General features: G+C 42.8%; 1 protein-coding gene across 2 annotated transcripts in view; it reads left to right on the top strand.

The window, feature by feature from the left end:
• Positions 1 to 1328: 1328 nt before the first annotated feature.
• Positions 1329 to 25689, top strand: part of LOC111981497 (homeobox protein PKNOX2-like) — a 108322-nt gene continuing 83961 nt past the window's right edge. For both annotated transcript variants that reach the window (XM_070449354.1, XM_024012777.1), the window contains exon 1: positions 1329 to 1404. The gene's annotated coding sequence lies outside the window, so the exon portion shown is untranslated. The remainder of the gene's footprint in view (positions 1405 to 25689) is intronic.

Genomic DNA, 25689 nt, shown 5'->3' with positions numbered 1-25689 from the left:
TCAATTTCATAGGATAGACCATAAGCAGCCTTACAAAGTGGTTGTTACTAATACCGAATAGAGTGCTGGGAAGTGTAGTTTATTCCAAGAAGAAGCAGCATCTGAAATTGTGTACGCTCTCTTGTTTGCCATAAACAACAAACAATGATGCTTTAACTTTGAATGTTTAACCACAATAAATCCAACTAACGTGATGATGATTTTATCAGTGGGCAACTAGATGATTTTATCAATGGGCAACTAGAATGCTTTTCAGACGTTTTCCCAGTCACTGATCTTACAACTAATAAGTCCTTTCAAAAAAAATATTTTACCGTTATTTAACTAGGCAAGTCAGTTAAAAACACATTCTTATTTACAATGACGGCCTAGGAACAGTGCCTTGTTCAAGGGCAGAACGACAGATTTTTACCTTGTCAGCTCGCGGATTCGATCTAGCAACCTTTCAGTTACTGACTCAAGCCGCCTTTTGCCACTGTTACATTGGGATAATAGATCTTTGTGAATAATTTTATAAATAAAGCACTTTTTTCACTGGTGTGTTATCATTGCAGCGGTGGAAAAAGTATCCAATTGTCACACTAAGATGCCTTAATAGAAAATGAAGTAAAAAGTAAACGTGAAAGGCACCCAGTAAAAGACTGGTAAAAGTTTTAAACATACATAACTATCAAAAGTAAATGTATAGTTCATTTAAAATTCCTTATATTAAGTAAACCAGATAGTACTTTTTTTAATGATTAGCCAGCGGCACACTCCAACACCCAGACATTATTTATACTAAAGAATAATTTGTGTTTCGTGAGTCCGCCAGATCATAGGCAGTAGAGATGATGACCAGGGATGTTCTTGYTAGGTATCCTGCTAAGCATTAAAAATGTAACGGGTACTTTTGGGTGCCAGGGAAAATGTATGGYGTAAAAAGTACATTATTTTCTTTAGGAATGTAGTGAAGTAAAAGTAAACGTTAACTTTATATAAATAATAAAGTAAAGTACAGATACCCCCCAAAACGACTTAAGTAAGTATTTTTACTTAAGTACTTTACACCACTGCATCATTGGGAAGTGACAGAATGTATCCATCCTCATACTGGATAACTGGAATGTCTGCTAATGTTTCAAATGAATGTAGCATATCAGTTGCTTGTCTGACGGTAATTTTTAATATGAGCCGACAGGGGGCCGGCAGACTCCACGATTTGAATAGATGCGCATTGCTGGGGTTTGTGTGGTAATACTGGAGGGAGAGTAGTGGAGGTGATGGGAGGGGGGATACGAGGAGCCGGTGGGGTGGTGTGTGGGGGGGTGGGAGGGGTCTTACATGGCAGACGTCACAGTTTGTGCAAGGGAGTATAGGCTGTGTTGTCAGCCTAGTGTCAGTCTGATGAAGATTGGCATTCAGGTAAGCTGTCATTCATTTTCAATGTCAGAGCATGGAGCAGGCTAACACTCCAGCGTCTTTTTTCCCCCCTCGCCCTCATTACAAAAGGCAGCACATTATTCATACAGACAGGGCCATGCTAGGGAGAGAGAGCGGGYGAGAGATAGAGCAAGATAGACAGGGAGAGAGGGGAGGAGGGAGAACGTGTGTGAAAGGGAGGGAGGAGAGGAAAAGAAAGAAACAGAGAAGAGAGATACATTTTTGTACTGGATGGGAAGACTGGATGTTTTTTTCTTGATGCAGCGTATGGATTAATAAAATATGTTGGTTATGTTTCTGATAATGGCATTTAGAGCACGTTTTGCGAGGTGTTTGCGAGGTGTTTGTAAGGGATATGGAGAATAGAACAATGTTTTGGTTGGAGAAAATAATCGAAGGATTGCACAAGACAATTTTAGACACTGCGCACGTGAACGCGCTTTCCACGCGTGACAATGTATCATGCTTATTGAATAATGATTTATTAATAAGTTATTATGCATTTATATATTTGTTTGTTTAATTAATTGTATTTGCAAATATGTTTTGACTGACATAGCCTATATGATAGGCCTTTTTCATGTATATGGATTTGTATATTCTTCATTGATTTTGCAGTATATTCTTCATTGATTTTGCACCTGGATGATTGTCTTGAAATTGCATTGTATCCGGTCTTATCCTTCTCATAAGCGTTTTGTTATTGATGGGCTATAGGTAGAACTAATGTGTCCTCTTGTTTAAGGCAAACAAACGCTTTGCTGTCAGACTACGTTAGGTAAAGTAAGTAATAGTCTACGACTAACTTTAGGTTATACTGTGCTGTTTTGCACCACTTACAGGCTATCCAAAATCCACTGTAAATAACTGCTAATGTATGTGAAAGAAATATAAGTGTATGAAAGGATGTCAACAAAATGGTTTATGTGTGTCAAATGGGCTACATTAAAATTATATTTCAGTGAAGACCATTGGGGTACATTATTTTGCGTTTATGGCACACATGGTGGTTAAGCTTTATCCTACTGGGCACAGACATCACTTCAATGTCTATTCCACGTTGTTTCAACATAATTTCATTGAAATGAAGTGGAAGCAACGTTGATTAAACCAGTGTGTGCCCAGTGGGATGCTAGTCAGTCTTTGTAGCCTAATCATTCGTAATTGGTCTAAAATACAAATGCCATAGTTAAGCAGGTAAACTGGTAATGATTTGTCAGTCAAATCCTGTAATAGCCTGAGCATGGCAAAACGTTTTTAAAGGTCCAGTGCAATAAAAAAAATGTTTTCCCGTGTTTTCTATACCCGTGTTTTCTATATATGTTTCCACACTATGAGGTTGGAATAGTACTGTGCCCTTTTAATGTAAGAGCTGTTTGAAAAGATGGRCTGAAATTTCAGCCTGTTTTGGTGGGATGGAATTTTGGCCTGCCTGGTGACATCAGCATGCTGTAAAGTTAATAGACCAATAAGAAAGAGAYTTGCAAACCTCTCTGCCAATAACAGCAAGTTTTCAGTTTCCCCCTCCCAAATCAGACAACTTCCAGACAGTCTTAGCAAAATTCTTGCTCGAGAAATTGCTCTTTGCTAAGAAGCTATTTTTGTTTATTTTTTACTATTTTAATTGAAAACAATCACAGTAAGGTACTTCATTGTTACCGAGAACATTTTTGATATTGAGATAAAAACGACTGCATTGGACCTTTTAGATTTTATCTGATTGGATTTGATTATACTTTAAAAAATGAATTGTCCTATAAGTGTTTTGGTTTGCATTAATCTGAAATTGCATAATATAATATACTGTAATATACATGTCATTGCCCTTGTCAGCATGTAATCCATGTCTATCAAAAATAGATTCAGTTTGGCACTTTATTATTTCTATCTTTTTAAATAGGGATACAGAGGGTGATTTGTCTAAAGTGAATGGCTTGTGGCTGTCAGCATCACAGTGACTCCAATGTTTGTTTTTCAATCCTGAGGCATACCATGCAAGACCTCTCCAGACTGAACATTGGCTCTCTTTGTGTGGCACGATTCATTGCCCAGTCGCTACTTTCTATTTTAGATTACTTGTTTATTCCAGAATTGGGCTTTTAGTGGGCTAGGCATTTGACAAGAACACACTCAAAGTTTTTCCACATAATTTGGAACTCACTTCAGTCATGTATCCTATATTTATTGCCATGTAGACTATAAAGAGTTAAGCTTTTTTGTCTTTCCCTCATGAAATTTCAATGTATAAAAAGGCATAGGGATTTCTGATTCACTATCATGTCATGCCATATTAATGAGTTCAATATGTATCCATTTGCAATGTTTGGACATCTATTATTATTTTATTTAGTCAAAGTAGTTGAGGCATTCTTTTCGTAAAACCCTGCATCTGATATCAACAATTTGTTTTGTTTTGTCTTTTTTTCAGAGTTTGGTTTACAGGTACAAAAAATACAATCAACAAAATGTATACAAAGATAACCCCAACCCACCCCCCCCCCAGTCGCCATCCACCCGCCGTATCCTCCCTCCCACCCCTTTGCATCCAACCCAGCAGCCCCCCACACCTGAAGAAAGCATACCTCCCGCCCTTCCCATCCCATCCTGCAACTGATGTTGCCATCAGTCCCTCCCAACTATCCATCAACTGAGCCCCCCCCCCTCTCCCCCCAATCCCCCCCCCAGAACGATTAAGCATTTTATTCATGTCTATATAAACAAAACTGATATATACATATTCAATGTATTACCACAAAAGTTATGATATAAACTCAATTTGAAGGAACTTATTCCATACAACCTTTCAAATTCTGATTAGAAAAATCTGAATCTGCATCTTATTTTTTAAGAGGTGTTAGAAATTAATTAATGTACATGCCAAGTAATTGTAGACATGGCACATATAATATATGTGCTGTAAAGATAACTGCCAAAATAATGGAAACACTTGAGTAAATAAGGGATACAAAGTATATTTTAAGCAGGTGCTTCCATACAGGTGTGATTCCTGAGTTAATGAAGCAATTAACATCCCATCGTGCTTAGGGTCATGTATAAAAATGCTGGGCAGGCCGTTATTTTGGCTACCATGGGTATGCCACCATAGGAGGACAATGCCCCCATCCACAGGGCATGACTGGCAACTGAATGGTTTGATGAGCATGATGTAAACCATATGCCATTGAGATCAGTGACCAGATCTCAACCCAATTTAACACTTATGGGAGATTCTGGAGACAGCGTTTACCACCACCGTCAACAAAACACCAAATTATGGAATTTCTCATGGAAGAAAGGTGTTGCATCCCTCCAATAGAGTTACAGACACATTGAAGCTGTTCACACACACACAATTTAGATSCTCCAAAGCCCTGCTGGGATCCTAATTGATGATTTGTGTCATGGGACAAGCAGCCCAGGGGCAAAACTGCAGATACCGAACACCCATACATTATTTGCATATTCCCATTCCCCAGTTTATGGGTAAATTACATTATTAGGTGCGATGCTGTGCTCTCCTGCAGCTTTTAGAGGATAATCACTAATAAAGTGATTCCGTTGCACTAAATGAATGAAATAAACAGAGCAAGAACAGCATCTGTTATTAACCAATTTGTGCATTTATGTATGGCCATAAAGCGTTTGAGAAAATTGAAGCGATATGCAAATGGCTGCTCTTTCCTTGCCGTAGCGCCTAATACCACCTCCTTCATATTGCCAAAGTAACAAATACATAATTTTCTCTGTGAATATCATCAATGTATTTCAGGTCTCGTTCTAATAGTCCCAAGGCCGGCTCTACTCTTTTGGGGGCCCTAAGCGAGATTTGGTTGGGGCACCCCCATCCCGCGGCAAAATACGTTAGTGTTTTAAAGCAAGTTTTCTGCAATTCTACACATTTTGCCATAGGGTGGAGAGAAAACATTGCAATTTTATAACACATTTCATGCAATTCTACTCATTTTCCCATTGGTCAGAGAGAGCAAATTTGCAGTTTTACAGAAAATAACCTGCAATTCTACCCTATTTGCCATGGGATAGAGAGAATGTTTTGCAGATTTAAATAACATTTCCTGCAATTCTACACATTTTGTAATGACTTATGCCATGTTAATATGATATATGAGTGAGAATGACTAACAAAATCAATGGGGGCCCCCTGGAGGTCTGGGCCCCCATTCGGCCATGATWACTACAAGTTTAGATAGCTGGCAAGACTAACTACCAATCAAAAAAAATGTTAGCTAACATCGATAATTGAGTGACTGTCTGTGACTGACATAACAAGAGAAAAACCGCTGATGCACAACCAAATTCCGAAAAATTGCACCTCGTGTATTCTACTGTTTTTACTCTCAATAGTAAGTTGAAACCCCGACTGAGTCCCCCCCCCCCCTATTTTGATCACAACGCTTATGTTGCTTATGCCTGGAACCGGCCCTGAAAAGGCCCATTTCATCTTCTTGTTAGCAGTCAGATGAAGAGATAGAAAGAGAGAAATCCTAAAGTATGCATGTTGTTTGGAATAATTCATGAGGCCTTAGTCTGCTGGGTAGGTACAGTATATCCCTTTGGAGCGCACTAAGGTCTMGTTCTATCCCTGGGAACAAGTTGGGCCTTTTTCTCTGCAGCACAGGCCTCAAAAGTAAAGCACACCAGCACACCTCGAGCAGTTGGGATGCATGTTGTGGCCCCTACATCAGAGGCCCTCACCGGCCAGGCACTAAGCCTGCTTGATCCCTATTGCTCTCCRGAGGAATGACGAGGCCTGCTTTAGCTGTCCGATGGCTCAGTGTAAGGAGGACCCTGCATGCTTTTATACTTTACCCCTCGCCTCATTCTCCCACTTCTGCAGCATGGGCATCGCTCTTACTCGAAGTCCGTCACCGGGGACTGACACGGAGAGGAAATGGATTTGCTTGATTTATGCTCCGAGAGGAGCGATGGGCGTATTTAACGATCCGCAATATTGTTTGTGTCATGTGCTATRGGTTGATCTTTTGCTGCAACTTGCTCAGTCTGCAGAAGGACAGAAAATAGACATTGTCATGAAAATGCATTAGAACTCTCCAAGATGTTTTCGAGGATGTTTCCAACGCCACTACTGCTGAATAGTAACCAGCAGATTTTGTTCCTATGACTTTAACTACATGCTTTCCAAAATCAACAGATCACCAAATACTAGGCCAGATCTATATGGTTCTATAGAGGTTGTCCAGACAACCCTCATGGTTGGAGATCTGTATAACTATAAAACAGCACAGCATAATATAACATTGAACAAAGGTTTTAGTCATTTGCTAATGATTTTAGCATCAGCACTTTGATTTTATTGCCCTTTTTTAGAATGATGAAGTAGCAACAGGGAGACATTCTGGAAACTAAACAAAACTCACAAAACAGAATGCTGATGTTTTAATTGTGTTTAGCTGAAGCGAAGGTAATTATAGTTTGGTAGATTACAGTCAATGTTATATTATACAATTCAAAACAAAGTTAACTTCAAGTAAATGTAAACATCTTTACAATATTATTGTTATTATTGTTATTATTATTATTATTATTATTATTATTATTCAAAACAAAAATCAACATTGTATTTAGACTGCAATGATTATTATTATTCAAGGATCAAAAGTTAAATAAATTAGCAGCAGCTTATTATTTATTCTGTGTTTAAAGACAGGACTGCAAACTTGAAACTTATTTGATTCTTATCTCTGGTGGAATGCAGATAATCCTAATAGATGAATACAGCCTTACAGAGAGACATATGAAGTCTGTCACTAAATCCAGAATGTATTTTATTCTAGTAACAGCTGAGCAGGGTGAGGTAAAACCACTATGGCTGCTGCATATTTGTGTTCTCCGTTCTCAAAAAATACATAAATGTATGGGCAAAAATGGTAAACTTAAAGTTGCTTAAAAATCTTATACCCTTAGTGGGAGACTCTTGGAAAGTAGGTTCAAACTGCAAGCTAGAGCAACCATTCATATTCCCTCAATTAGTTTTGGGGTGTGAAGTGTCATTGTCGAGTTTGCTGGAAATTTCGACCAGTTGTGTTACAAAACGTTGGCTGAGACGCAGACAACGTGGAGAGAGTTTCTCCATAGTGGTTGTAGCCACGTGCCAAAATAGGGAGTTTCTTCTGAAATTGTCTTGATGGAATCCGGTTTGTCCATTGCCTCATGTTGATGATTGGCACCATACAGTAGTAGACTGTACTTGGAAAAACAGTATAAAGCTCCATTGAATGGATGCAAACGCTTAAGTGCTATTTTGTCCTAAAAAGTGCCATCTTTCACAGTTTACTGGAATGACATCACTCATTCCTTTCTGCCATTTCTAGTTCCTGTGTATTTCTCAAAACATTGTTCTACAGGATATCATTGGTTTGGAGGACAACATTTTCCCTCTGTACCCCCACCTCCTAGCTTTTTAACATTAGTCGATATTTAAGTTTCCTTTCCTGCAAATCTATTTGTGCACCTTGTTTTTGTTCTRCCTACGGGGTCCATAGAGGTTTCTTATCAAAAGCCAGATGCAACGTCTGACATAGGAAATCAAGGACGTTTTTCTCATGGGCTTTGTTATAGCAGAAGCACTGCATCAATGGACTGAAAGCATTGCTTAAACGGTGACATCAGAATCATTTATTGTAATGAGTTTTAGTGGTAATACCACAAATGATTTCCTCAATGTGTCCAACCCCTTACTGTAAAAGCGCAATGATTTTATATGAACGTCGACTACTGGAAGTGCATTTCTCCCCGGTAATGTTATGTCTTATGTTTTACTAGACTTTGACTCTCCAAAATACTTTAAGGAGTACCATTTTATCACTGTAATATAATGCATTAAGGCATTTTGGCCGCAGGGAGACTGTAAAGCTTCCAGCTTCTCTCAGCTTTGACATAGGTGATTTAGGGGTTCTAGGCAAACACATATAGGCCCCTCTATAGCTACCTCTTCTAGAATTTGAGCCAATGATTCCATGGTTTTGTGCATTGTGCAAGCTGAACTCGTTGACTCAGTCTATTTTAGGGATGGAAGTGAGCTATTCTCGAAATCCAGCTTGTCAATATATACAGTGCCTCGTGAAAGTACACCCCTTGCACAGCTATCACATTTTGCTGCCTTAAAATTTAATCTAAAAAGGATTCATTTCGATTTTTTCCCAACAGATCAAKACAGCCTGCTTCACATTTTCAAAGTGAAAGAAAAAGAATAGAACATTTTCGAAATTAATAATGATAAAATYCGAAGCTGTTTTGATTGTGTATGTCTTCACACCCCAAAGTTAATACTTGGTGGAAGCCCCATTGGCAGCAATTACAGCTGTACATTTTTTTGAGTAAGATTCTACCAACTCTGCACAACTCTCAGGGAAACATACTGTATATCCAGCTCATAAAATGTTGTTATGGACAGTAATGTTCAACTCAAGCAGATTTAAAGTTAGTATTGGGACTGGACCCATGGGAACACTCAACACCTCTTGGAAAACCATTCTGGTGTGTCTTTGGCATTACAATGTGTTATTGTTGTACTGAAAAATATAACTATATCCCAGGGTTAGGTATTCAGAAGACTGAGGCATGTTTTCATCTAACATCTTACTCAGTCCTGGTTTGAATATTGCTGTCCATCAATGATTCCCAACCAAATGTAATGATCTTCAGCACTTTTGACAAAAACAATGGATATACAGTGCCTTCTCAAAGTCTTCACCCCCCTTGTCTTTTTCCACATTTTGATGTGTTGCAGCCTGAATTTAAAATGGAATAAATTMAGATTTGGGTCAATGGCCTAAACCCAATAGTCCATCATGTCAAAGTGGAATTATGTTTTTAAATTCTTTTTTACAAATTAATTTAAGATGAAAAGCTGAAATGTCTTGAGTCAATAAGTAGTCAACCCCTTTGTTATGGCAAGCCTAAATAATTTCAGGAGTAAAATATTGGATTAACAAGACACATAATCAGTTGCATGGACTCACTCTGTGTTCAATAATAGGGTTTAACATGATTTTTGAATGACTAGCTCATCTCTGTACCCCACACATACAATTATCTGTAATGCCCCTGAACCGAGCAGTGAATTTCAAACGCAGATTCAACCACAAAGACTAGGTACTGTAGGCTTTCCAATGCCTCGCAAAGAAGGGCACCTATTGGTAGATGGGTAAAAAAAAAAGCAGACATTGAATATCCCTTTGAGCATGGTGAAGTTATTAATTACACTTTGGATGGTGTATCAATTCACCCAGTCACTACAAAGATACAGGCGTCCTTTCTAACTCAGTTGCCGGAGAGGAAGGAAACATTTCAGGGATTTCACCATGAGGCCAATGGTGACTTTAAAACAGTTACAGAGTGTAATGGCTGTGATAGGAGAAAACTGACGATGGGATCAACAAAATGGATCAACAACATTGTAGTTACTCCACAATACTAACCTAATTGACAGAGTACAGAATACAAATATTCCAAAACATTCATCCTGTTTGCAAATCCAATACAACTGTGACAATAGTGCTAGTACAAACTTGGACCCAGGTGCAGAGAAACACAGCAGGCAGAGGTAAGGGTAAATCCAGTATATTTACTTAAGGTCTTRATAGCAAAACAACAKAGCAAGGGCACACGAGAACACTGATCAAAACATGAGGCCTGAGCACCTGGCCCAGTCCATTCAACAGGTGATCCCAATAAGCCCAATAACCCCAATCAGGGTCACCTGGATACTATAGGAAACCCACGGGTGCTCTCCAGTGGCAGCCACAMGTAGTACACTCCAGGAAGAAACCCTGACCTGTGACAGGACACCCCCCCCTTAAGGAACGGCTCCCGGTGTGCCACTAGGGATAGCTGAACGTCGACAGAAGTCCCAAATTAGTCCAGGGTCCAAAATGTCCTAGGCCGGAACCCAGGAACGTTCCTCAGGCCCATAACCCTTCCAGTCCATGAGATTCTGAGTCCCTCGCCGGAACTGACGACTGGAGAGGATGCGTCGCACCGTGTAGGCTGGCTGTCCCGCTATCAAGCGAGGCGGAGGTGGAGGCCGGAACCAGAGGACTGAACACCACAAGCTTGAGTCTGGAGATGTGGAAGGTGGGATGAACCCTCGTGGACCGGGGAAGACGAAGACAATAGGCCGCTGGATTGGTGCACCGTAGAACCTTGAATGGCCCAACGTACCGGGGAGCCAACTTCCTAGATTCCAKGTGTAGAGGCAAATTCCTAGTAGATAACCAGACCATCTGGCCTGGATGCAGGAGGGGACTCGGGCGGCGATGACGGTTGGCCTGTCGTTGTACCCGAGCTGAAGACCTCAGGAGCACTGACCAAGCCCTCTTCCAGGTCCGGKGGCAACGAGAGATGAGGCGTTGAGCGGAAGGAACCGTCACTTCAATCTCCTGATCTGGAAACAGGGGGGGCTGGTAACTGTACAACACCTGGAATGGTGACAGGCCAGTGGAGGAACACTGGAGAGTGTTGTGTGCATACTCCACCCAGGAAGGTGCTGACTCCAAGTGGCGGGGTTGGCGGACACACAGCACCGTAAGGCGGTCTCCAGATCCTGGTTCACCCGCTCAGTTTGACCATTTGACTGAGGGTGATAACCCGAGGACAGACTGGCTGATGACCTCAGAAGAGTACAGAATGTCRTCTAAAATCTGGAGGCAAACTGGGGAACCCGGTCAGAGGAAGTCCGTGAAGGCGGAAAACATGCTGAATGACTAGCTGAGCAGTCTCACAGGCAGATGGAAGCTTAGGCAGTGGAAGGAAATGTGCCGCCTTGGAAAAGTGGTATACAATGACCAGGATGACCGTGTGTCCCTCTTTGGATGGAAGGCCCGTGATGACATCCATAGAGAGATGGGACCAGGGCCGAGAAAGTGTTGGCAATGGATGAAGAAGCTCCAGAGGCTGCTGACGAGGAGTCTTGTTCCGGGCGCATGTCGGACAGGCAGACACAACGGTCCGACTGTCCGCCTCTGCCGAGMGCCACCAAAACCTCCTCAAAAACTCTAGCGTTCGCTGCCCTCCCAGATGAGAGGTGTGACGCGACGAGTGAGCCCACTGAAATACCTTGGACCGTGCCCCAAGAGGAACAAAATGTCTGTTAGGTGGACAGCCATCTGGAACTACCTCCCTACCTTGCGCCTCCCTCACTACAGTCTCTATACCCCAGGACACCGGCGTGAAAATGAGTGACCTGAGGATGATGGATTCAAGCGGCCGATCCTCACTGTAGCTGGGGAACTGGCGAGAAAGGGCATCCGGCTTAATGTTCTTAGGGTTAACGTAAGATAACGTAAATCTGAACCGAGTGAAGTGGAGAGCCCAACGATCCTGTCGAGGGTTGAGGCGTTTAGCCTCCTGGATGTAGGCCAGGTTCTTGTGGTCASTCRAAACCGTAAAGGGATGTTCCGAGCCCTCCAACCAGTGCCGTCCCTCCTCCAAAGCCAGTTTGACCGCAAGAAGCTCCCGATTGTCGACATAATAGTTATTCGCCGCTGGAGTGAGATGCCTGGAGAAGAAGGCACAGGGATGGAGCTTTTGGTCTTTAGCCAAGTGCTGCGACAGAACCACCCCACGCCAACGTCAGAGGCATCCACCTCTACCYCGAAAGGGAGAGAAGGGTCCGCATGAACGAGAATGGGTGCAGAAGAAAACCAACGTTTCAGGTCCTGGAACGCCTTCTGCATCAGGGGTCCAGCATACATGCCCAGCCYAGCTTTTTTTRCGGAGTCCATCAGTACACAGCCCTGAGACACGATGTACCCCAGGAAGGAGATCTGAGGAACGTGAAACTCCCACTTTTCGGCCTTCATGAACAAGTGATGAGCGAGGAGTCTTTGACGAACCTGGCGGACATTTTGGACGTGTTCAACCATGGACTTGGAGAAGATGAGGATGTCATCCAGGTACACAAACACAAACGGGGTGAAGGAAGTCGCGCAGCACATCATTGACGCACATCATTGACCAGGGCCTGGAAAACGGCTGGAGCATTAGTAAGTCCAAACGGCATGACCCGATACTCATAATGTCCATTAGGAGTGTTGAACGCTGTCTTCCACTRGTCTCCCTGTCTGATGCGCACCAGATTGTGTGTGTTCCGTAAATCCAATTTAGAGAAAACCGTAGCTCCCTGGAGTCTCTCAAAAGCTGATGACATAAGAGGAAGGAGGTAACGGTTCTTGATTGTAATGTTATTTAAACCCCAGTAATCGATACAGGGGCGTGATCACCCATCCTTCTTCCCAACAAAGAAAAAACCTGATCCTGCAGGTGAGGTGGATGGCCAAATAAAATCAGCCGCCAGCGCCTCTTCAATACAACTGTTCATGGTTGCAGTCTCTGGACCTGAGAGAGAATACAGCCCTCCTCTCTGCGGAGTGGTGCRGGACAGGTCAATGGCACAATCATAGGGCCTGTGAGGAGTTAGTTTGCTGGCCATTTGTTTGCTGAAGACCTGACTCAAATCCCAATAATCCCGAGGTACGCGGGAAAGATCYGGCTTGTCAATCCCAGCCAGCAGAACAGGAGGATCGGAAGTCRCSAGACGAGCAGGACCGGAAAGGTGTGGAGAGAGTGGCTGGCAGGTGAACTGGCATGAAGGATTKCATCCCAGAACGCTTCCCGAAGGCCAGTCAATTTGAGGATTATGGGTGGAAAGCCACGGATGTCCAAGAACCAGGGGAAGCTCAGGAGAGTCCAACAGATGTAACTGGATAAACTCCACATGGTCATCCAGAACTCGTAGCTCGATAGGCATGGTYAGTTGCTTGACCTTCCCAGACCCCAGGGTTTGACCATTCAGTGCAGTGACCGACAACGGAGTGTCCAGCTTAATGAGTGGCAGACTCTSTTGGCGAGCTAATGTGTGATCCAGAAAACAGCCGGTAGCCCTAGAGTCTATGAAAGCCGGAATATCCAACTGTTCCTTATCCCACCACAGGCTGTCCAGAAGCAAGGTGCGTACCGTATTGTCCGCAGGAGACTGTATCTGACTCTCCAGAGCGGAAAGTCTGGTGCCTCCCAATTGCATCGGCTCCTCTGTAGGATATGAAGGAGGACCATAGCCGAATTGAGAACCCTGAAGGGMTACAGGACAAGCAGGCCCAGCATACGGCAGTGAAGAGTCGACTCCCTCAGCATGGCCCGAAACACTGGAACCAACTCAGGACCCCTCCGTCCTCTCATGACGATGTTCCCGAAGCCGGTTGTCAATCCGGATGGCCGGAACGATAAGCTCTTCCAGAGTGTCAGGGTTGTCCCGGGTGCCAGTACATTCTTGAGAACCTCGCTGAGTCCGTTCAGAAAGACTGAGTGAKGTGCCTGTATATTCCAACCGCTCTCAGCGGCGAGCGCCCGAAAGTCAATGGCGTAATCAGCTACGTTACAGCTGCCCTGTCTTTTTATTTTATTTTATTTTTTATTTTAAATTTTACCCCCTTTTCTCCCCAATTTTCGTGGTATCCAATCGCTAGTAATTACTATCTTGTCTCATCGCTACAACCCCCATACGGGCTCGGGAGAGACGAAGGTCGAAAGCCATGCGTCCTCCGAAGCACAACCCAACCAAGCCGCACTGCTTCTTAACACAGCGCACCTCCAACCCGGAAGCCAGCCGCACCAATGTGTCGGAGGAAACACCGTGCACCTGGCCCCCTTGGTTAGCGCGCACTGCGCCCGGCCTGCCACAGGAGTCGCTGGAGCGCGATGAGACAAGGATATCCCTACCGGCCAAACCCTCCCTAACCTGGACGATGCTAGGCCAATTGTGCGTCGCCCCACGGACCTCCCGGTCGCGGCCGGCTGCGACAGAGCCTGGGCGCAAACCCAGAGACTCTGGTGGCGCAGCTAGCGCTGCGATGCAGTGCCCTAGACCACTGCGCCACCCGGGAGCTGCCCTGTCTTTGAGTAGCATTTCTGCCACTGATGGGGTGATCAAAAACCCTCATCTCCTGGGTGAAGCGTTGCCAATTGAAACAGATGTCTGATTGCTGCTCCCAGATGGCCATGGCCCAGGCCAGAGCCCGTCCTGAGAGCAAGGAGATGAAGTATGCCACTCTGGAACGCTCGGTGYGAAACGTTGATGCCTGCAACTTGAAGACCAGCGAACATTGGAGCAGGAACCCACGACACCTCCCAGGATGCCCCTCAAAGCACTCCGGTGATGGGAGATGAGGCTCCCGAGGGGAGGGAGATGATGAGCTGGTAGGAAGTGGAGGGTTAGAAACCGCCACAGGTGCAGAAGCAGTTMCTCCCGTCTGTCGTGTCTACAGAGTGAACACAAGAGTTCCTAAATCCTCTGACAAAGTCTTCAGCCGCGCCTACTGGCGACCAATCACTGTTCCATGGTTAGTGAGAGCCGACCGTAAGTGGTGGAGCTCGGAGTGTCCCTCGGACGATTGAAGAATCTCTGCTGGGTCCATTTTGCAGCTCAGGTCTACTGTGACAATAGTGCTAGTACAAACTTGGACCCAGGCACAGAGAAACACAGCAGGCAGAGGTAAGGGTAAATCCAGAATATTTACTTAAGGTCTTCATAGCAAAACAACAAAGCAAGGGCACACGAGAACACTGAACAAAACATGAGACCTAAGCAACTGGCCCAGTCCACAGAGGAACCTAAATAGTCATCCAGCAGGTGATCCSAATAACCCCAATCAGGGTCACCTGGATACTAGAGGAAACCCACGGATGCTCTCCAGTGACCCTGACCTGTGACAACAACATATTACTGAGTACCACCCTCCATGTTTTCAAGCATAGTTGTGGCTGCATCATGTTTTGGATCTGCTTGTAATCGTTAAGGACTTCAGGATAAAAGAAACAGAATGGAGATAAGCACAGGCAAAATATGKTAGAATCTTATTCAAAATGATTTACAGAAGGAATTTCAGCCAAAAGTATTAACTGTGAGGTATGAAGACACTTTTTCTTTCACTTTGAAAGGGTGGAGGAAAAAAATATAATTMAATAKATTTTTAAGGCAGCAAAATGTGACAAGAGTACAAGGGGTGTSTAGASTTTCACTACACTTGATAGTTGATGCTATCCTTATTTGACATATTGTTCAACCTTTACGTATCTGAAATATACTGTTGTACAACGTGAAGTTTGTGTACCTTTTCCCATGCRGTTACGTAATCTTAAAACAGAGAAGTTAATACCCTTTGAAGGTGCGTCTCTTTCTGCCATAACTAACATTGGTTTACTGTATAGGTTGGAGAAATGCATCATCAGATAACTGCTGGCTATTCATACACAGTTTTCCTTTGTTTTATTAACCTTTATTWAATTAAGTAAGTCAGTTAAGAACAAACTCTTATTTTACAATGACGGCCTACCCATCCCCTAACCTGGATGACGCTGGGCCGATTGTGCWCCGCCCTTTGTGACTCGCCATCATGMCCAMTTGTGATACAGCCCGGGATCGAACCAGGGTCTGTAGTGACGCTTCTAGCACTGAGATGCAGTGCCTTAGACCTCTGCACCACTCGGGGGAGCCCGAGTTCCTCAAATTACTTTAACTGTCTTTGAGGAATTTTAAAAACAAAATTGAGAAGCTGTCAACTTGAAAAGTGCACAGTTCATCCAGACGGCCATATCTGCTGTATTCCCACTCATTGCTTTTCCCTCTCCTGTTCTCACCCCATTAGTTTCATAAAATTATGAGTGGCACTCTGAGGGTGTGTGAGTAAAAAATCTGTGCAAAAAAAAAACGTTGATGTTATACCGTAACTTTAAAGCTACAGGATTGCATTGAGTCAACCCCTTAGCACTTAACTTTTAGTCACTTAGGCTCGATTCTGTTCTTCATTACAGTTTTATTTATTTTTTGTCTGGAATTTTCCGCAGCTGCTTCCCTTGTTAAGACACAGAGGATTCTTGCAAGATTCCTCTTTAAATACCATTTCTTGTAGAGAATCGAAGTAGGTTTGTAATGTTTTGGCCAGTTGCTCTGCAGTATAGGTTGTGAATGTCTGAATCTTGCTGCTCGTTCAATGCTTCTGCAAGAAGATCATGTTTAGCCCTAGCCATGTGTCAGACCATGCTCCTGTATCACCGGAAGGCTGGAGCCCAAGGGGGCCGGGTTGGTTTGTAATTAAGGAGAAGGTTTCTTTGAAATAGTATGTACTGAAGTACTGTAGGTCCTAGATGCTGATTTAAGGTCAGTTTTGCATCCATAACCTCTAATGAATAAGGTTAGGCTTTGGGGACGGTAAGCTGATCTGAGATCTGTGTGTAAGGGCGACTTTTATACAGTGCAGGTTTTCACTCCTCAACAGGAAATGCTTAGTGACATGTTTATGGAGATCCCATTGAACTTTGTGTCCAGGAATTTCATTCGGGCTTGAAATATAGTAAAGTCAGGGATTTAATATGAAATCCAAACCTTAAATGCAGTCAAAGGTAAATTAAATGACTGTGTATGGATGTGGGGATGCCTACATCCATACACAGTTCGTAGTGTTCGAATTCGTAGTGGCACACACACACACAAGATGTTTTAGGCTAACCACATTTCAGTTCTGAAATGGTTGCGTTTTTATGACTCAACTCACATCTAACTTCCCAGTGGCTGTTCCAAACAACACATGCCACTTCTTATTTTATGTCCTTTCACATTTGTTACGTTTGAGGGGCCCAGGGCATCAAGTTGTTGCCTTTCAAGTCACATTGTAAACAAGAACATGGCAGATTTATCAAGTGGATGCAGAGGCTCTGGGAAGTAGTGTGTGTTCTTGGGATTATCATATCAGACTCTAAAGGAATCTGCACACAGAGCAATTAGCGACAAAAGGATGCTAGTAGTTTCATTGTACATGTTACCCATTGTACCAAGAGATAAAGAGAACACTATTGATTCAACTCAGTCTTTATGTGTCTTAAAACAATGGCCCCAGTTCCTATTTTCCAGTTATTCAGTAATTATCAACATACAATAAAATGAACTATTTCATATTAAAATGAATAGACATTTACTATTGTCTTTAAATACCAAAAATAAAACATCTTATCAGGGTTGCTTTATAGTAATACATTAACCCTTTAAAGCCCAATGTTACATATACACTGACTGTACAAAGCATTCAGAACACCTGCTCTTTCCATAAAATAGACTGACCAGGTGAAATCTATGATCCCTTATTGACATCTTTTATTAAATCCACTTCAATCAGTTATATAATAATAATATATGCCATTTAGTAGACACTTTTATCCAAAGCAATTTACAGTCATTTTACATATGGGTGGCCACAGGAAACAAACCCACAACCCTAGCGGTTCAAGCTCCATGCTCTACTAACTGAGCCGTACACGACCACAATCATTGTAGATGAAGGGGAGGAGACAGGTTAAAGAAGGATGTTTTAAGAACTTTGAGACAATTGAGATATGGATTGTGTATGTGTGCCATTCAGTGGGTGAATGGGCAAGACAAAAGATTTAAGACCCTTTGAACGGGGTATGGTTGTAGGCAGGCACACCGGTTTGAGTGTGTCAAGAACTGCAATGCTGCTGGCTTTTTCATGCTCAATAGTTTCTCGTGTGTATCAAGAACAGTCCACCACTCAAAGGACATCCAGACAAATTGACACAACTGTGGGAAGCAATGGAGTCAACATGGGCCAGCATCCATGTGGAACGAGTATCGTGGTACAGACATTTTCTAGACGTTAATTCAGGCTCGGTAGTCCATTATCTATAGTAGTATGTAGACAGCCCAGAAAAACAAAATTGGTTTTGTGAAAGTTCCCAGAACATTCGTTAGGTTGCGGCAAATGTTCTCATAACACAAAAACTGTCCAATTGTGCTGATGATTACAGAATGTTTGTATAAAACAATTGCCTGATGTTGKAAGAATGTTCCTAGAACGCATTTCATTTGTTTTTTAAAGATTCCCAGAATGTTTCCAGTTTGTGGAAACAGTCTGGTGGGAGCATTGTGGGGACATCACAAAAGAAATGTTCCCAGTACTCCGAAACTGTCTAGTTGTGCGGAGGATTTTACTATGTTTCTATTAGGGTGCAAAAAACATTCCCTTGATGTTGCAAGAACTTTTCTAGAACACATTTAATCCTATCTTTAAAGGTTCCCAGAATGGCTCATTAGGTTGTCGGAACAGTCTGGTGAGAACATTGTGGGGATATCACTGTCACGCCCTGACCTTAGAGATCCTTTTTATTCTCTATTTGGTAGGTCAGGGTGTGACTAGGGTGGGAAATCTATGTTTTTATTTCTATGTTGGCTCAGTATGGTTCCCAATTTGAGGCAGCTGTATATCGTTGTCTCTGATTGGGGATCATACTTAGGCAGCCCATTTTCGCACCTTCTGTTGTGGGATCTTGTCTTTTTGTGTTGCAGGTGTTGCACTCCTAGCTTTACGTTCGTTGAGTTGTTTATTGTTTTTTGGTGGAACATTTAATATTAAAGAAAATGTACGCCTACCACGCTGCACCTTGGACATCATTTAACGACGGACGTAACAATCACAAAATATACTGTATGTTCCCAAAACATTAAAACTGTCCAGTTGTGCAGATGTTTCTACAAAGTTTATTTTAGGGTGCAAAAAACATTCACCCAATGTTACAATAATGTTCCCAGAACACATTTCATCTGCTTGTTAAAGGTTCCCAGAATGTTTCTTTGTGTTGTGGGAACATTTTGGGGATATGACAAGAGATAGGTTCTCAAAACACTAAAACTGTCTAGTTGTGCTGACATTCAGATAATGTTTGTTTCAGGGTGCACAAAACATTCCTTTGATGTTGCAAGAATGTTGACAGAGCAACCTTTCTGAGTTCGTTAAAAGTTCCCAGAACATTTCATTCGGTTGTGGGAACAGTGTGGGTACATTACAAGAGATAGGTTCCCAAAACACGAAATATGCTTAGTTGTGATGACATTCATACAATGTTTAAGTTTGGTTGCACAGGACATTCCTATAATGTTCACAGAACCAAGTTTGTTTTGATGGGAAAACATTACTGGTACATTGTGTTATTACATTACCTGGAAACCTAATGAGAACATTTGAGGAATGTTCTGTGGTGATTGTTACAGATTTTGTGTAGAACATTTTAGTGAATGTTAGAACATTCCAAGGATATTTCATTTGAAATGTTTTTGTGATGTCATCCTAATGTTAACAAAACCCCTAACTACAACTTATTGGGAATCGTAGCTAATGTTCTGGGAATGTTCTGTGTTTGGTGGGAGTACTCATTTTCAACCTAGTCTTTCATTGAGCATTTCTTCACTACAACTACTAATCCCATTTGGTATCGTTTGTCTATAATTTGTTACCACTCTTTTGTCTTATTATGTGTGCACATAATTATTGCAGTCATCACATTAGATTATTTCATGCATAATAAACAGATTCAAACTGTGTGCCGGGTAATTAGTATGTTAGGATATGTGCTGCGATATGAGCTTTGCTTTTCTAATGATCCTATTGTTCCCCCTGTCCCTGAAAACTGAGAGTTACTGATACAGATTTAGCTCAGTTAAATAGCAATGTTTTTCATCATACCATTTTCTTTCTCTATACTTTGTTATTTTTGGAAGATCCAGCAAATACAAAAAGATGCTAAAGAAATACTGCAGAGAGCATAAGTAGCGATAGACATGATTTAATTCTTGTTTCTGGTAGATAGATCTTAGTCGATTTAAATCACAGATGTGCTACACTCCATTCACAAGGAAAGAGTCCTTTGATCTTTTATGTATTGATAGCTCCGCTCTGGCCTGTGGAAGTTGCGATGCAAAGAACTATATGGTTTTGATACAGGTTTGGAACTTCTTGCCAAGTTAAGGCCCAGTGGCTTAACACTAAACTGACTTTTTAAAGCAGACATTTAGTTTTTAGGAAGGGAAGAGTACAGTTCTCTGTAGAGGTCTATCAGACCAAGACATTTTGGGATTTTGGAGCTGCTGATAACAGCTTTCGTCAATAGAATTGAATCTACTGTTTTCTATTTTCTGATCTCTCTGCACTGTCCTCATCTTGTCATGAATGACTGGATTAATCCTGTACAGGAATAAACAGAGTCCAGAAATGTTTTTCACCCTCTATTGTGGTAAATCGTCCATTTTCCACAGGGTTTGGGGCAATTATAATTACAGGCAGTCAATTCAGAAAGTAAACTGAAATTACAATTCAATAATTGAAAAAAATGCATTGATTTCCAATTACTTCACAACAAACTGAAAAGTAGAATGTATTTATTTCAATATTTTTCAATTCGGAATTTTGTATTCAAATCACTTCATGAATTGACAGCCTTTAATTCGAATTGACCCCAACCCTGCTTTTCCCCAATGAATAATACAAAAAACACTGATAACCAGATGACTGTGGAGGTTTTTGCTGCTCCCGCTCCCCCTCCTTGGCGCTCGAAGGCGCCAGGCGCCCCAGCATTACGCACTCCTGCCACCATCATTACGCACACCTGCCTTCCACCCGTCACGCACATCACCTGGACTCAATCATCTCTGTCATTACCTCTTCTATATCTGTCTAGTTCCCCACTCTGTTCCCTGCTTCAGCATTAATTGTTGCTTGTCGTTTTGTACCCGTGTGCTGACGCTGTTCTTTTCTTGGTCTTTGTCTGTTTCCTGATTAAATGTTGACTCCCCGTACCTGATTCTCATCTCCGGCGTTGGTCCTTACAATTTGTCTGTCACAAGAGACTAGTCACGTCAGAACGTTAACATAATGCCATTGGCTGATCCAGTGAGCTTACCAGAGTCATAACCGCCAGTCTCTGCCACCATATCATTCTAAAGACAGTGACCAACCAATCAACCTGCTTCCCCAACCATCGTAAGGTCAGAGTTGAAACACGACACCTATAAGGAGCCACGGCGGGCTCAAAAAAGGCGCCATTGTGCGGCAGTAGAGAACACCAGCTATGTCACCTAGTGGTGAACCCCCGACTTCCATCTTCCACTTGACCTCAATTCCTCCCGTTTCTATAACTTTATAATGGTGTCCCTGAAAAGGTTGATGACAGCTCTGTTCTAAAAGATAGATGTAAACAGCTGCTGTGTAGTGTAGAGCGACTGGTGTGAGGCTGAACACAGCAGCTAGAGTGTCTGTGGCCTGCTGCCATGTCTGTGCTAGAATGACAAGGCCTAGCAGCAGGGCCAGATTACTGGACGGGCATGCAGGGCACGTGCCCCGGACTCCCGACCTCCAGGGGGCCGCCAGATAGCAAATGATAGTAAAATGGGTAGAATTGCAGGAAGTTACCTTTAAAACTGCAACATTTTCTCTCAGCCTCATAGCAAAATGTGTAGAATAGCAGAACATTTGCTTTCAAACTGCACAAATGGGGAAATTTGAACAAAAGATGAGCTATAAAACAGCAAAAAAAATAAACTGCCCCATGCCCTCAACGATAAAAGGCAGGCGGCAGGAGGCGAGATCAGGTGGGAACATTCTAGTCAATGAGAGGCCCCAAATGCTTTAGTCTGGCCCTGTCTAGCAGGGTGAGGAGAGAAGCGTTTCCACACAGACAGCAGTTATATCTGGTACTCAGCGTCTGTCTGGTCAAGGTCCCTTCTCTGTGGCGAGTACCTGGCCCTCTCCATGGGTTCGGCGGGCCAGGGTCAGTATGGTGTAAATGGACATTGTAGCCCCTGAGTGCTGATCTGGGGTCAGGTGTATTTGTTTAATAGTAATGGGTATGTTTAGGTAACTGGGAAAATAAAACTGATCCGAGACCAGTGCTTAGGTGGAGCTGTGGAACTGTCTGTCAGTGCAGCTTTACTGGAGGTGAAATGTCCCCAGTAAAGAGCAGAATGGTGGAGGATCACTTGTACCTTCCTCTTGAGTTCCCTGTTGTGTGTGTGCGTGTGTGTGTGCATGTGCGTGTGCGTGTGTGCGTGTGTGTAGCAGCCATTTAACAGGCTGGCTGCTGTCCCTGGTTCCACTGACGCCCTGCTGTGGTAGTATTTATAAACTGTTATAGATATTTAATACAGATTTGAGCGCACCTCTCATCTTTCCCTGCTCACTTAAATACATCATGTCCTCAGAAACAAACAGACAAGCACATTCATGATACATCTACCCAGAGTTTGAATTGAGTCGGCACCTCAAAGTTTCTACTGTTTGAGTACCAGCATCTCTTATAAAATATTAATTCTAAAATATTGACCATTGTACAGAAAAATGAAAGAGCATCAACACCTTATCAACCCACTTCAAGAACTGCCTCTAAACAGAATATTCAGACGTAGAAAACTGATGAAGTTGGCTAGATCATGCATGCACGTCTTGCATAGAAACTAGATTATGCACACACATCTATTCTGTACATACAAATGCCTGGCGAAGCCCCCGATTGCAATGTCCCCCAGAAAGGGTTAACCTTTTCTTTTCCACTTGAAGAGAGAGAGAGAGAGGAAAAAACAGGCTAAAGGTCAGCCAGCAAGTCTGATTTCAGACACTGATGGGGAATTCCGCACTGTCTTGACTTTTCAGGATCTTGCCCTTCTTCTGCCAAGTTCATCATGTTCCCTCTTCCCTCCGCTCGCTCTCCCTTCTGCTAGACAGAGTGACAACAAATGAACTTCTGGGAGATATTGTGGGCTCATCAGAGGCCCAATGGAGGAATATGAAACAGGCATGTCTCTCTCTGACCCTCCGAAAAGAGGGAAGACTCCACCAGGGGAAGATAGTTTTAGTGTCCCCCTACGTGCGTTAGATCAGTCAGCCTACTGTGCGCTACAGGAGGGTCCGTCCACCATCCACCCAATCCATCCCCAAGCCTGAGGAATCTGCTGAAAGCTCAGTGCCTCAGTCTTTTCCCCTCCGTTACCCCTATCCCCTCCTTTCCTCTCCCTCAGCTCCACCCCCCCCCACCCCCCACCCCCCACCCCCCACCCCCAGATCTCATTCCCATAGTCCTTAGACAGGATGCTTGTCTCTAGATTCCTGTGCAGGGGCGAGTGTTGGTTGGCCTGGGCAGGGCTGACAGGTTGGAGTTGGGACTAGGACTAGGGATTGGGCTGGGGCTATTGGGCTGGGACTATGGGGCTGAGGATAGGGCTCATTGGACTGGGGCTATTGGGATGGGGATGGGTCTGGTAGCTATGTTCTAGGGCTGAGGCTGGAGCTACGTCTATGGAGCTGAGGCTGAGGGACTGGGGATAGGGCTGGGGCCTGGGCTGGCTGGCCGGCAGCCAGGTTGCTCTGGTGCTCAGCTCCAGTGTAAGCGAAAGAGCATATGATGCATAAGAGGCCGACCCAACAAGGCCCATGGGGACCGAGGAGCATGGTTCAGATCATATGAGTTATGTGCGGTAGCAAGTGAGCTCCTTCAGTTTTATTACATTGGGGAGGGAGTGATGGAATAGAATAAACTGCATAGATGCCTTAGGACATGTCATATCATGTGGCATTTTAATAGTATTTTCATATCATGAAATAGGATTGACACAGATTGTAAAATGGACATGTATCATCTGGGACTAAAGGGTCAAGTTGTTTGGTCTTATTAGCCAAAAGGCCTTAGTTGTGGCTAGTGTAAACCGTATTTCTAAACACTAGATTGAGGAATGATTTAGTTCTGTAATATAACAGTCCATTTTTTAGAGGCAAATCATTTAGAAAATATAGAATGGAAGTAATTTACAGTTGCGCTGCATTAGGGCATACTGACTGACCAGTGACCACACCCCAAAGCTCATATCTCTCAAACTTGACTTTCATAGTCCTTAGACAGGACGGGGTTCATCCCCGCACCTTTTGCTTTACCCTCTACATCTGCACATGCACCATTGAAAATAAGGAAATCAATTTGCTAACACTTTAGTATAGTCGATTTGCTGCAAAGAAACCACTACTAAAGTACACCAATACGAATAAGAGACTTGCTTGGGTCAAGAAACAGACCGATGGAAATCTGTCCTTTTGTCTGATGAGTACAAATTTGAGATTTTTGGTTCCAAACGCCTTGTCTTTGTGAGACGCAGAGTAGGTGAACGGATGATCTCTGCGTGTGTGGTTCCCACCGTGAAGCATGTAGTAGGAGGTGTGATGGTGTGGGGGTGTTTTGCTGGTGACACTGTCTGTGATTTATTTAGAATTTAATGCACACTTGAGTAAGGACTATTTGATCAAGGAGAGTGATGGAGTGCTGCATCAGATGACCTGGCTGCCACAATCACCTGAACTCAACTCAATTGAGATGGTTTGGGATGAGTTGGACCACAGAGTGAAGGAAAAGCAGCCAACAAGTGCTCAGCATATGTGGGAACTCTGGCAAGACTGTTGGAAAAGTATTCCTCATAAAGCTGGTTGAGAGAATGCCAAGAGTGTTCAAAGCTGTCATCAAGGAAAAGATGGTAACTTTGAAGACTTTGTTTAAAACCTGTTGGGTTACTACATGATTCCATATGCCTTATTTAATATTTTTTATTCTATAATGTAGAAAATAGTAAAAATAAAGAAAAACCCTTGAATGAATAGTTGAGTCCAAACTTTTGACAGGTGCTGTATGTGTTGTTTGGTGTTCACTCGCATTTGTTTGTATAGATAGTGGATAGTGCTTAGTGAAAGTCTACACACCCCTTGCACAGCTTGCTTTCAACGTAAAAAAAAATATTATAGAAAATGTTCCACATTAATACATTTTTTTAAACAAAGATCTATTGATTGCGTATGTCTTCACACCCCAGAGTTAATACTTGGTGGAAGCACCTTTGGCAGCCATTACAGCTGTGAATCATTTTGAATATGATTCAACAAACTTTGCAAAACTCTTAGGGCAACATATATCCATTGTTTTTGTCAAAATTGCTCAAGCTCAGTACATTTTGTTGGGAATCATTGATGGACAGCAATATTCAAACATTGTCTAGTTTTGTGTAGTGAATGCAATGTTATTGATCCTCTGTATTTTCAAGTTTTGTTGTGGAATTTGCCAGGATTAAAATAAATATGAAAGGAAAAACTGCCTCAGTCTTCTGAAAACCTAACCCTGGGGTAAAGTTTTATTTTTCCAGTGGGACAATTACACACATTTTCATGCCAAAGACACACCAGAATGGCTTTCCAAGAGTGGTCATGAGTAGTCCAGTCTCAGTCCTGACTTAAATTTGCTTGAAAATCAGAGACACGGTTTGAATATTGCTGTCCATCAATTGTAGGGGCCCTTAAGAGTTGTGAAAAGTTGGTAGAATCTTATTCAAAATTATTCATAGCTGTAATGGCTGCCAAAGGA

This window comes from Salvelinus sp. IW2-2015, linkage group LG20 (genome assembly GCF_002910315.2).
Source record: "Salvelinus sp. IW2-2015 linkage group LG20, ASM291031v2, whole genome shotgun sequence".
NCBI lineage: Eukaryota > Metazoa > Chordata > Actinopteri > Salmoniformes > Salmonidae > Salvelinus > Salvelinus sp. IW2-2015.
The sequence above is the reverse complement of the archived record's forward strand: the minus strand, read 5'-3'. Positions and strand labels throughout refer to the sequence as shown.